The sequence below is a fragment of the Hemicordylus capensis genome, chromosome 5 (assembly GCF_027244095.1).
Source record: "Hemicordylus capensis ecotype Gifberg chromosome 5, rHemCap1.1.pri, whole genome shotgun sequence".
In the NCBI taxonomy this organism is placed as follows: Eukaryota; Metazoa; Chordata; class Lepidosauria; order Squamata; family Cordylidae; genus Hemicordylus; species Hemicordylus capensis.
In genome coordinates this window covers 96,962,804-96,975,063 of record NC_069661.1, presented here as the reverse complement: position 1 = coordinate 96,975,063, position 12,260 = coordinate 96,962,804, and the positions used below count along the sequence as shown (strand labels likewise).

Sequence of the window (12,260 nt, the reverse complement as noted above, 5' to 3'; positions counted from 1 at the left end):
CATATTTGGAAGAGCTGCAGTGAGCAACACACAGGGCCCCCTCAATCGTGCAGTTTGTAATGATGACATCCACCCTGATCCAAGATGGTGGACACGTGAACATTTGAGGCGCAAGAGATCTAACTTGTGCACCTTGATTTGCACCAAATTTAGTCCATGTAGAGACAGTGAAAGAAAAGTAGGCTGATTAGTTCTTACTAGAACAACTTGTAGTTTTTGTTTTTTGGCAAAACGAGCCATAAAATGGCTCCTGATCTCAAAATGGCAGCCTAAAATTACTCCTGAGGTCATTTCCAGCCACCTCCAATGCACAGATACACGAGTTCAACCCCTTTTTGTGGGATTTTTACCGCATATACTGAGTTGGGTGTCCATTACCCAACTGCGGATACTGGCACAAATGGAAGATATTTTTCAACATCAATATTTGACAACTTTCCCGTGTTCAGTACATTCTTCTGTGTTAGTTTTAAGGAGCTCTGAGGAGAACAAAATATGCTCAGCTCTAACATTGCTTGAAGCAGAATATGGCAATGTAGGTACTCCGTTCTGACATGTAGGTTCCGGTTTCAACCCCCTCCTCCTCCTAGATATCTCTGGAGAATGAAAGGGATTCCCTAAGGTGTGCTATGATGCTGTGTTTCTAGGTTTGGTTGTTGTTTTTAAAGAATCAGTTAGTCATTATGGCAGTATGCTTATTAATCAGTTAAAAATTCCATTCCGTTGACAGAACTAATACATACTAAAAATACCTGTGGCATCAAAGGATTCCAAAGTGCTGTCCAGTCAGCTTTTATTACAAGCTGTTAGATGTCATTAATATTTTGCAGAAGAGGGTGACTGCCATACAAAGATTTTGCGGGTGTTCAAAATCATCCCTCTGAGTCAACATTTGTTAGAGGTATTAACAAGGTTCGGATTTTTGGATTGTGAATCTCTTACTCTGTTCCCTCCCCCACTCTCTTGCTCTCTAGTACAAACTTCAAAGTAGTTTATCCACTTGACATCAGGTTTAATTGGAACATGGTGCCCTGTTTTACAGCCTGTGAATGCAATTATATTCACAATGAAAGAAGGGAAAGCAAGAAGCATTGCTCCGTTCAGATCACATTCTGCTGTTGTAATCAAAGTAATCAAAATGTCCCACTGGAAACAAGTACAGTCAAGTTATCACAGACCCGGGGATGTATCAGTATGCAAGACCCACAAACTGTAGGCTTTATTTTCTAAGAATCCAACCAAATGAAGTCCTGCACTGTGCAGGTGGACCCCCCCCCCCCCCCCGCCCTGCTCCAGTAGACAGGTCAAATTTTGGCAACCCTATTCACTCTGGGAGACAGAGGCTGACATCCAGGGCAGTCTTCCAGTAGTGCCCAAGGAAGATGTACTGGCACAAGGGGAGCTTCCCCACTATTGCTTCAGTTGCACAGACATACAGCAAGAGAGAGCAAATTTTGCTAGTTCACTCTGGCTCTGAGTGTGTCCTGCAAATGTGTCCCATGCAACTCTCAGGGACACATTTTCAGGTGACTCAGGGCACTTCGGGAATCAGAGTGAACAGTCAATATTCTCTCCCCACACTGCACGCCCAAGTCTGTGCAACTGGAAAAGTAGTAGGGAAGCTCCCCTAATGACAGTACATCGCCCCTTTGCACTACCCAAAGGCTGCTGTAGATGTCAGCCAGATATTTAATTATTTATATCCCACCCCCTCCAGTACAATACTGCTCAGGGCAGCCCATAACAACAAATAATGCAATATAAAGCCATTAACACCAGATTTACAAAATTAAAACCCCACTAGAACAGACAAGAACAAAAATGTTTAAAGCCTCTCTTAAAAGACAAGTCTTAAATTTAAAAAAAAATTGCTGAGGGAGTATGGCAAAGTTCAGCTGGGCAGATATTCCCGAGACAGGGGGCCACAACTGAAAAGGCCCTGACATCAGTTGGATTTTAGTCAATGGCAGGGCCACATGCAGGGTCTGAGGTGCAGAGTTGAAGGCCCTGGCAAATTCATATGGGTGAATGCAGTCCTGTAGACACCTTGGCCCCAAGCCATATAGGGCTTTAAAGGTCAAGACCAGCACTTCGAATCCAACCAGGAAGCAAACTGTTAACCAATTAAGCTGCTGCAGGACTGGTGAAATACTCATGAAGTAATTTGAACCCATGAACAACCTTGCAGAGCATTCTGAACCAGCAGAAGCTTCTGAACTGTCTCCAAGGGCAGTCCCACATAAAGTGCATTGCAGTAATCCAGTATGGATGACAGACTGGATGCTGAACTAAGTCTGGCCCTTCTGTTCTGTGTTTTTAGGGGAGCAATTTGGCAACAGGTTCAGTGGGAATGGGAAATCACTGATTACAGGTCTATGGCAGTGGGATATTGGGCTCCTGGTACTGAGTATGTGGGGCATGCCAGCACTTGGAGGGGAAATGGGAGTTTCATGTTGATGCAGTGCAGAATCTTTTGTAATCAGAATAGGAAATAGAAAATTCAGTGCTAAAGTTTTGGATAATTCTTCCAACTGTTATTCTCTTGCTCGTTGCAAGCAACTCCAGAAAGCACAATCATGTGGAAGGGTTGATTCATGTTTGCCTAGTTGGTTTCCAGTTGTAAACCCAAGTGCTGGTTATTACCTGTAGAGCCCCAATCTGAGACCAGAGTATCTGAAGGAGCACTTTCCCCCATACAAACCTGTCCATTTACTTATCACAGACCCTATTCTGGGTGCCCCGGCCTTCAGAGTTTAGTCTGCTGGCAAATGGGAATAGGGCCTTTTTTGTGGAGGTGCCCCCATCTCTGGAATACATCTGTGGAATACTAGCTGTTATTCCAAGTAATGAGCTACAGACATGCTAGTGTCTGAGCTCTGGGAAGCTTCCCCATTGCTGCTGTGCCCACACGCACGTACTTGGGGAGAAAGCTAATTTTGCCAATTTGTGCTGCCTGTGGAAGTGTCCTGTGGCACCCGAAAATATGTCCCACGAGGGTTGCGCAGCCCTTAGGGACATATTTTTTCGGTGAACCACCAGGACACTTCTGCAGGTAGTGCAGATTTGCAAAATTTACTTCTGCCTCTGCATGACTGATGCTCCACAGTTGCTTTACGTCTTCCTAGTGCACTTGCAGGGTCTTTCTTTGGATATCTGCCACTCTTCCCAGAGATGTTAATTTGGCATTTCTGCTTCCGTTGTCTAGTCATCAGCTGAAAATTATCTTATTTTCTTGAGTATTTGCTTAAATGATTTCATGGTCTTTTGCTGTTTCACTACTCTTGCTTTTGGGTTATTGTTTTGTTGCTCAATTGTTAATTTTATTGATTGTTGTGCACTTATCTGATGATCAATTTCAGGTTTGTTTTATAAGCTGCCTTCACAAACTGTGGAAAGGTGAGATAGAAATATTGTCAATAAAATACAACAACAATGTGTTCTTAATTGGGTGGAGTGTACCTGCCCATTCCCGAGCCAGGGTGTGTCGCTCAGTAGGGCGCTGGGTAGGATTTCAGAGTTCTGACCTGCTTCTATTGGCCTGCACTGTTCTCTAAGGGTGATTAATCACCTGGTGTTCCAGTCTGCCATGCCTTGTGTAATAGTTAACAAAGTTGTGGCCCTTTTCTTCCATACTAAGTCTACGTGTTTTCTTGAGCTGGGGTCTGGGGACAATGTTTAATTTTTGTTTTAAAATGTTTTTAAATTGTTAGTTGTTGTTTTATTGTTTTTAATTTGTTTTAGCTTTTCATTGTTTTATAAGTTTGTTTTAATTGTAAACCGCCCTGAGCCATTTTGGAAGGGCGGTATATAAATCAAATAAATAAATAAATAAATAAATAAATAAATAAATAAATACTAATCGCCACAACTCTCCCACTTCCCCACCATGCTAAGGACCGAGATTCTACAGTCTCATTATCCAGATCAGGTGAAGGTGAACGTTTACTCTGCTCTTGGGCCTCCATCTATCTCTTTCTTAAGTCCCATCTCTCTCTCAAGCCTCTTTCTCTTGCCCGCCTGGGAACAAACACAATTAGACCTTAAAGCAAACGTACCTCATAGTAGTAGATTTATCTAGAAACATATTTTTAATTGCTTTAATCACACAATTCTTTTTTCTGTACCCCTCTTCCTCAAATAAATTGAATTCTTTTGATTTTGAAACCATATCCTGCCTCAATCCAGTCATTTCTTGAGTCCAAATGTTTGCACAAATTAAAACTGGTGGAACTGACTCCCTTTAAGAGCTAATTTCCCCACGAAGCCCGAACACTGGGGTGCTGACCAAACCCTCCAGGGCAGTTCCATTAATAAACCCTAGAGAATGTTTTGCCTCAAGGCTTTCTAGAATTCACACACATTCCAAGAGGGTTTGTTTCTTGTCATCTGATGTTACTTACAAAATGCATTCTTTACCATAGCTACTGATAAAATTAGGAACAAATATGTCCAGTTAATTGCTGTTCTGCATCATGGAGACCATCTTATATAAGTTGTTGCAGAGGTGTTGAATAACTTTTGTTTTATTTGACTATATAATGATTTTCTGGGGTTTGCAACTATAGCATTAACTATTAAGTTCAGTTGGGTATTTTATAAATACGATGAAGATGCTTATTAAATGCAATGACAGTAAGTCAATCAAAATGTGCTTGTTTATATCCATAGGTCATCACAAAGCAGGGCTCACATACTAACTCGTTCTATACATACACACACACACACACACACACACACACACACCTTGCTTTTTTCTCTGAGTCTTAAATAGTGCCCTGCTTTGTGATCACCTATGGTTATAAACAAGAACATTTTGACTGTCATTGGATTTAATAAGCACCTTCATCAAAGAGTTCAACATACATAGCTGGAAGCTGTTGCAACTCCTAGTACCCTGCAGCCCATGTTCACTCATGGCTCTCCTGTACATTCCTCTATGTTTCTATCTTCCACACACGCATAGGTGATTTAAGTTGGCAAATATTTCGTGTATCTGTATGTTCTAGCTGCTTCTCCAAGGTTGTACTTGGAAACCAGGATTTCATGGAGGAGGGGTTCATCCTTGTTTTCACCATGACATGTTAGCTTTCCAGATGCAGTTTTTATTTTTACGTGGGAGATAATTTAACCATATGATGTGCCAGTGGCAGACTGAAGTCACACAGTCCATTAAAATCTGGTCATAAGAGTCCATTTTAATTGACTCTTTATTTTTAATGAAGAGGTCAAGAAACATTCCTTCTACTTCATGCACAATGCTGGTAGCCTTAAAAATAAAAATAGCTCAACTAAAGTACAACAGAGGTGTCCAATGAATGTAAGGATTCCACATGAGGAGCATAGCCAGAATATCTGATGAAAATGTGCAAACACTTAAAGATAAATCCATCCAACCCCATTGTGTCATCCACATTCCGGAGATTGTTAGCAAACAATGCTGCCTGATAAAGAAAGGTAAAGCGATGATCAGAAACTGAGTAGCTTCCAGGTTTTTTTGACTTGGGGGAAGTAACAATATTTGGCTACCAACTTTAGAACTGTAAGATCCAAGCTACATACAATTTTCTGTCAATCATATAGTTTGTTTCCAACATTTTGTTTTGTTTTACAAAATACTTCCACAGAGGCTACAAACTAAAGCAGCAGTCTAGTATTGTGAAGGTTTTTTTTAACCCTTTCTCTCATTCGGGTGGACCAAAAACACCTCCTCCACCCGGTTGCTTCTTCGGAAAGATACAGGTACCATGGGTCGTCGCCAAAGAAAGTTAATCATGACAAAATCCCATTGGCTGACATCTAGACTAATGCTGCACCAGTGCAATAAGCAAAGATGCATATACGCAAGAAGGTCACAAAGCTGAGCAGATATTAAATATTGTGCAATTTCTTGCCGTCTTGGTCTACTTATGCACGTGTTGCACAACAAGGATAGTGAATAGCTCGGCATAATTCCCTGCAATCCATATGGACTGAGGAAGAGGTTTCACAGCAGGAGGTGCACCCCAGGTTGCACAAGCACTCCCTTTTTGCACAAGACTGGAATGCAAGCTTCCAACTGCAGAATCCAGAGAGGGAAGGGTTGCAGCACACAAGGATAAGGCAGTGTAGTATAATTAAGAATATATTAAAGAAAGCATTCCTTTTGCATAGCTGCTTTCGAGATTGCACACTACACCAGCGTCACTATGGGTCCACTAAGTGTGTTTCCATACTGCCTGTGTTTTAACATCACAGTCCTGCCTGCACTGTCAGCAAGGTGTCGTTCACATTTCCAATAGTTACTTTCATGTTTTATCTTTGTGTTTCGGTGCTACAACACTGCATGTGTGTTGCAGGAAAATAGCTGTATTTTCCCATTGTAGGAGGGCTTAGGAGGCTTGCACAAACTAGAAAATACTGCTTCCTCTGCTGGTGACTTTGCACAACAAACGGCTTCCACCTTATATTTATGTTTTCAAAACAATCCTGCCAAGCCAAAGCATTTTACCGCTGTAGAGCTCAGTCTCAGTCAATCTGGAAAGTGCCATAGCAAGACAAACACTGATTGCTTTCTATTATGCAGGTTCTCTACCTTCCCCTCCCCCAGTCCAGGACTAAACAACCTAAAGCACCATCCAAGAGCCAGCCTGGATCAAGGAATGGATTAACCAGAAACACCGCACCAACTTAATAGAACTATCCTTGCACTAGTGCAACATGTTTATCTTAGTGCAGCATTAGTCTGGATGTCAGCCAGTGCCAATTAATGGGACTTAAGACAGTCCTGGTTAATTCACCTCACTGACTTCAATGATACTTAGTCATGACTAATTTTCTTTGGATACAACCCAATATCTTTTCCCTTGCAGGGCAAAAAGCAACTTGGGTGGGAGGGGGGTTATTTTAAGCAGACAACCAGAAGGAGGAGAAATCCCCCTTGAATACAAGTCTTCTACTTTAGTTGGCAGCCTCTGCAGCAGCACTTTGTAAAACAACCAACATCTATAGACAAACTACATCAACTGAGCTTCCAGTGTAGTTTGTGGCATGGGAGTTCAGAGGAAGGCAGCCATTCGAAGGTTTGTCTGGAGCAGAACACCACCTAGTCCATAACTGCTTGCATCAGCACTAACCATTGTAGGCTTGTTGGCATCATAGAGGTGTAAAACTGGGACATTTGAGGTAATGTCCTTTATTTTCGTAAAGGTGGCCTCTTGATCAGGCCCCCAGCTCCAGAATGTGTTGAATTGCAGGTTTAGAAACTCCCAGGGCAGTTTGACCCTGAGTGAAACACTCAGGTGATGCCTTAAAGCCAAACTGGGAGAAGCGGTATAAAAATTCAATAAATAAGTAAAATAATTAAGCTGCAGATCCAAGATCAATGCCAAAAGATGATTACACCTTGAACAAGGAAGTTGTGTCTTTCACACCTAGTACAGCTGCAGTGTAGTAATCTTCCAGATCTGGGAAACATAGGAAAGTTGTAGCACTGCCACCACCGCCTCTGACTGGGCTCAACATCTGTGTGGCTCCACCCTTCAGGTAGCTCCAGTGTGCCACGCATCACCGCGATCTCTCTCTCTCTCTCTCTCTCTCTCTCTCTCTCTCTCTCGATCTCTCTCTGAAGCAGGTTTCACTGCTCCAGTGGGATATACACCCCAATAATTGCACACAGAATTGCATTCTTCATCACCTTTAAAAAACAAAATGCCCTCAAAGCAGCTTACAATAAGAACGTAAAACATCAAGCACAAATTTATGAACAATGGCATTAAACAAGTCTAAAATAAGCAAAAAACAATTAATATTGAAATAGCATCCACAGCAAGAAAACCAGTCCGTAGATGAGAATACTATTTTGCTACAAACAGATTTTCACCTGGTAGATGGAAACCAAACAATTTTCCTAGTGCAGTGGTTCCTAGCGTTGGTTCCCCAGCTGTTGTTGGACTACAATTTCCATCATCCCCTATCACAATGGTCAGAGACTAGGGGTGATGGCATTTGTAGTCCAATGACATCTGGGGGCTCTAGGTTGGGAACCCATGACCTAGTGGATCTTCATAGTCAGAGCATTCTCCAGGGCAGGTACCACCATGGAGAAAGCCCTAATAAGATCAGGTACCCCTTGATCTTACTTAGCTCAGTAAAAAGGAGAACCCAGAACAAGATGAACAAGGCCACACACCCTGTTTCCATGTTATAAAGAGGACTATAAAGGAAGGAAGCATTTCCTGAGGTACACTGAACCATTTAAGCCAGCCTGAGGGCTGTCATAGTTGAAAGGCAGGGTAGAAATAATAATAATTGTATAATCAGAGCTGCTGAGATGCCACCTAGAGAGGGGTAACAGTCTTGGGGCCATCCTCCTGCACTCCCTCAAATGATGTCATTATTAACCAATACATTGCAGACTCTCCATCTTGTGGGACTCTGGAGCAGCATGCCCCCCCCCCTCCCCCCACAGCCCTGTGTAATATAAAAGTAATAGCCAGCCTTTTAAATTGGGCCCTGGAGATACTATCTCACACTCACTGACACTACAGTTCCAAGACCCAAATGAGTGGCCAATGTTTGTGTAAGACAGATAAAGATTGCATGTCTTAATCCCTTTCTTTTAGGACATCACCAAAGAACATACATAACATACATACACACGTCTTAGGCAAGAGTTCTAGAGGTGGTTTTTTTCTTCTTCCACAAAGTAAGTTTTGATTTGGAAACATCAGTGAAGCTTCAGGGCTTTAATTATTTTTTGGCAAAAGACTTAGTAAAACCACTCGATGTCTTTTTCACAGTTGTGTGTGTGTGTGTGTGTGTATTTTCTTTCTCTCTCTCTCTCTCTCTCTGAATGAGAGGGGGAGGAGGGAAGCAATGTGCATGTCTTCTAATGCGTGTACTAACTAGCAACACTCACATGCAAACATTCTGAATAAATTAAGCCAAAATCTCATTTCAAAAGTAATACAAATTGCCACACTGACATTGAAAACTTTACAAGGTTAAAAAAGAATTGCAACAAAACTAATTAGACTCATTTGCAATTTAACAAAACAAGAGTTCTGAAAATCCTAAGCATTCATAACATACCCATTATATAGTGTAAATAACATAGGAAGCTGCCATATACTGAGTCAGACCATTGGTCTATCTAGCTCAGTATTGTCTTCACAGACTGGCAGCGGCTTCTCCAAGGTTGCAGGCAGGAGTCTCTCTCAGCCCTCTCTTGGAGAAGCCAGGGAGGGAGCTTGGAACCTTCTGCTCTTCCCAGAGCGGCTCCATCCCCCGAGGGGAATACCTTACAGTGCTCACACTTCTAGTCTCCCATTCATATGCAACCAGGGTGGACCCTGCTTAGCTAAGGGGACAAGTCATGCTTGCTATCACAAGACCAACTCTCCTCAGAGAGGAGACAACAGATATACTAAATAAGAAAATAATTACAGCACTAAACAATAGGGATGCACATAGTGCACAAATGCCTCCACCACAGTTGTGTATGACAAAGAAAGAATACACATTTTCTACATTTTAGATATGTAATTAAATCATTAGCATGCAATGAAAACACATCTGCCTTGATGTGGCTAGGCGGGGTAGGAAACCTTGGCTCTCCAGCTGTTGTTGAACTACCATCATTTCCTGCCACAATAAATTGTGGCTGGGGATGATGGGAGTTGTAGTTCAACAACAGCTAGAGAGCCAAGCTTTCCTACACCTGAGCTAGGAACTACACATACATGCATGCATGCATTCCTATCCAGATATGGAAGTAAGAACACATGGAACTATGTGGACTGTGCATGCTAGATTGAGGCTATACTCTCTATATAAATAAGCTTACCTTGACTCTAAATATATTCCACAGGGATGTCCTGTTTAAGCAGGTTTCAAAGCATCAGCCACTCCAAAGGATTTCCCTTTCCAAAAATAACGTGGCGTTTTCCTAGTTCTTGGGTAATTTAATAAAGTTAACTTTTGACAGAGGAGTTCTTGACTGCTCCACAAGCAAGAAGTCCTCAGACACCTATCAACGCCAACCAGCAGAGATGATCTGCTTTACCAGCATGTTTCTCATCCTTACATGAGCAGTAGACAGTCACACGGCACCAACAAGTCAGGTGCAGAGTCTCTCCTGAACTACTCCTTAAAATATGTGCTCCTCCTAATTGCCCTCATAAATGCAACGGCACTGCATGTAATAAACCTTATTATGCAAATAGGTAGGGTTACAGAATGTAAACTGCCTGACTGCTATTTAAGTTACTCTGAATGTACAATCTTTTTTCAGGCTGCCTGGTCATACATTAAAGATCACAGTTCTCTTGACCTGGCAGCATAGCCCTTTAGTGTTGAATAATCATCACTTTGTGTAAAGAGAGCTTGAAAACCAGTGTACTCACTAGGTTCGTTTCTCAATAAAGGTAAAGGCAAAGTGTGCTGTCGAGTCAATGTCGACTCCTGGAGCCCACAGAGCCCTGTGGTTGTCTTTGGTAGAATACAGGAGGGGATTACCATTGCCATCTCCCACGCAGTATGAGAGGATGCCTTTTAGCATCTTCCTATATCACTGCTGCCCAATATAGGAGTTTCCGAACAGTCTTAAAACCTGGTTCACTGGGTGGCCCAAGCCAAATCACAATTGCTCAAGCAAACCTGCTGCATAGGGTGTCATCAGATATACAGCCTGATCCTATACCTAAGGCTTCAATCCTATGCACATTTATCTAAGAGTAAGCCTCACTGAACACAGTGGGACTTGCTTAAGTAAACATACAAATGATATGGCTGTCCAGCTACAATTCCTATGGACCTCTACATTGCAAAGTGCCTCTTTGCCCAGTTAGCAGCGGATAGACCGGGACACTATGTTTCTGTTAATGCAGCTCACAAGTGCATGAGTTTTTCTTAGCTGCTGCAGCATCACACCACTGGCTCTTGTTCAACTCCTGCACCGCTAAGACACCAGGCAAGCCATCTATACTTGTACACTTGATTATTCTTACCTAAATGTTGGTGTTTGCACATTTCTCCACAGAACCATCATGTTGATTTTGGCCCAATGTTTGATCCTGTCAATATACAGGTTTTGTTTTACTTGTCTCTGAGATGATGACATCACCATTATTCCTGTTTTGCAGAGAGGGTGCAAGGCTGAGGCTGGGTGACTTGTCATGGATGTACACAGAGAGTCAACTGAGACTCCACCAGAAGCCTTTTAGACCCAAAAGCTATCTGCCAGGGTCAGCGATGGGAAGACTTTTACAAACTGAGCTCCGGAGAATGGACAGCCCACCAAGACAGGATCTAATTAGAGAGATATCCCAATATGTAGTTGTGGAAGGAAAGAATCCATCACCTAATCTGCAAGGCTAGGCACAAAAATGTATACACTGGAACGCATTTCCCCCCAAGTATTAGAAGTTACTAGTTTCCCCAGTAGTTATGTTTACTCATTTCATTGGTTTGATTCTTTTGAAATGTTCTGTTCCAGCCACTTTTGCAAAGGATTGCTGATCTCTATAAATCACATTTCCTTAATCCATGACGTATGTCTGAATTTTGAGCTAAGCTATCCATATTCTCTTGACATGTTGAGTTAACAAATTCACCTTTTACCAGTTCCTTGAAGGTGCAAGCTGGCTTTCTGATAGCTAACAGCACATCTGAAAGTTGTTATTCCTTTAGCTGTTTTAGCACAGCTGGACAGCTAATCACTAGCATTCTCTCTGCCTATGTGACTTGGCAAGAGGGAATAATCAATCAGAATAATTATTCATTTCAACATATCCAATAGAAGGTCAAGATGATGGAGGGAGAAGAGGCAGGATAGCATAGATATTAATTTGTTAGGTACATTCCAGTCACTTTAGGGAACAAGAAGTAAAAAGATTGTTTGCTTACTGAGTAGAGGAGCAGTAGAAATATACCGAGCTGAGTAATGGAAGATATCTCATGATTTTAAATATAATTTTACATGTTAGTTTAAAAAACCTGAATGTATTAGAAAAGATTAGGACAGTACAAGACAGAGAAGGAAGCATGGTGTGTAGACTAAAGGCAAAGAAAATCAGGAATTTCTAGCCATGAGACAAGAGTAGAGATGTACTGGAGACACAGAAATCTTTTTGCCAATCACTGGAGGCCTTGACAGAAGCTTCCGATTAACTCCAAAACTCCATGGGAGGTTTCAGGCAAAGGTCAGGCTCTGTAGGCAACCAAATTCTGTGTAAATTTCCATGCCCATGCTGCAATGTGCATTGACAAGCAAGGAAACACGA

The 12,260-nt window shown here is 42.0% G+C and overlaps 1 protein-coding gene and 1 long non-coding RNA gene across 4 annotated transcripts in view; one reads left to right on the top strand and one right to left on the bottom strand.

The window, feature by feature from the left end:
* LOC128328388 (uncharacterized) overlaps positions 1–12,260 on the top strand; it is a 54,127-nt gene that overhangs the window by 11,046 nt on the left and 30,821 nt on the right. The gene's annotated exons all lie outside the window — the stretch shown is intronic.
* The window catches only part of LNX1 (ligand of numb-protein X 1), a 135,843-nt gene that overhangs the window by 108,246 nt on the left and 15,337 nt on the right, over positions 1–12,260 (bottom strand). The window contains exon 1 of one of the 2 annotated variants that reach the window (XM_053258320.1): positions 9,824–9,932. The exons of the other annotated variant lie outside the window; for it this stretch is intronic. The gene's annotated coding sequence lies outside the window, so the exon portion shown is untranslated. Of the gene's footprint in view, positions 1–9,823; positions 9,933–12,260 lie in introns of those variants that run through there. 2 annotated transcript variants of the gene reach the window in all.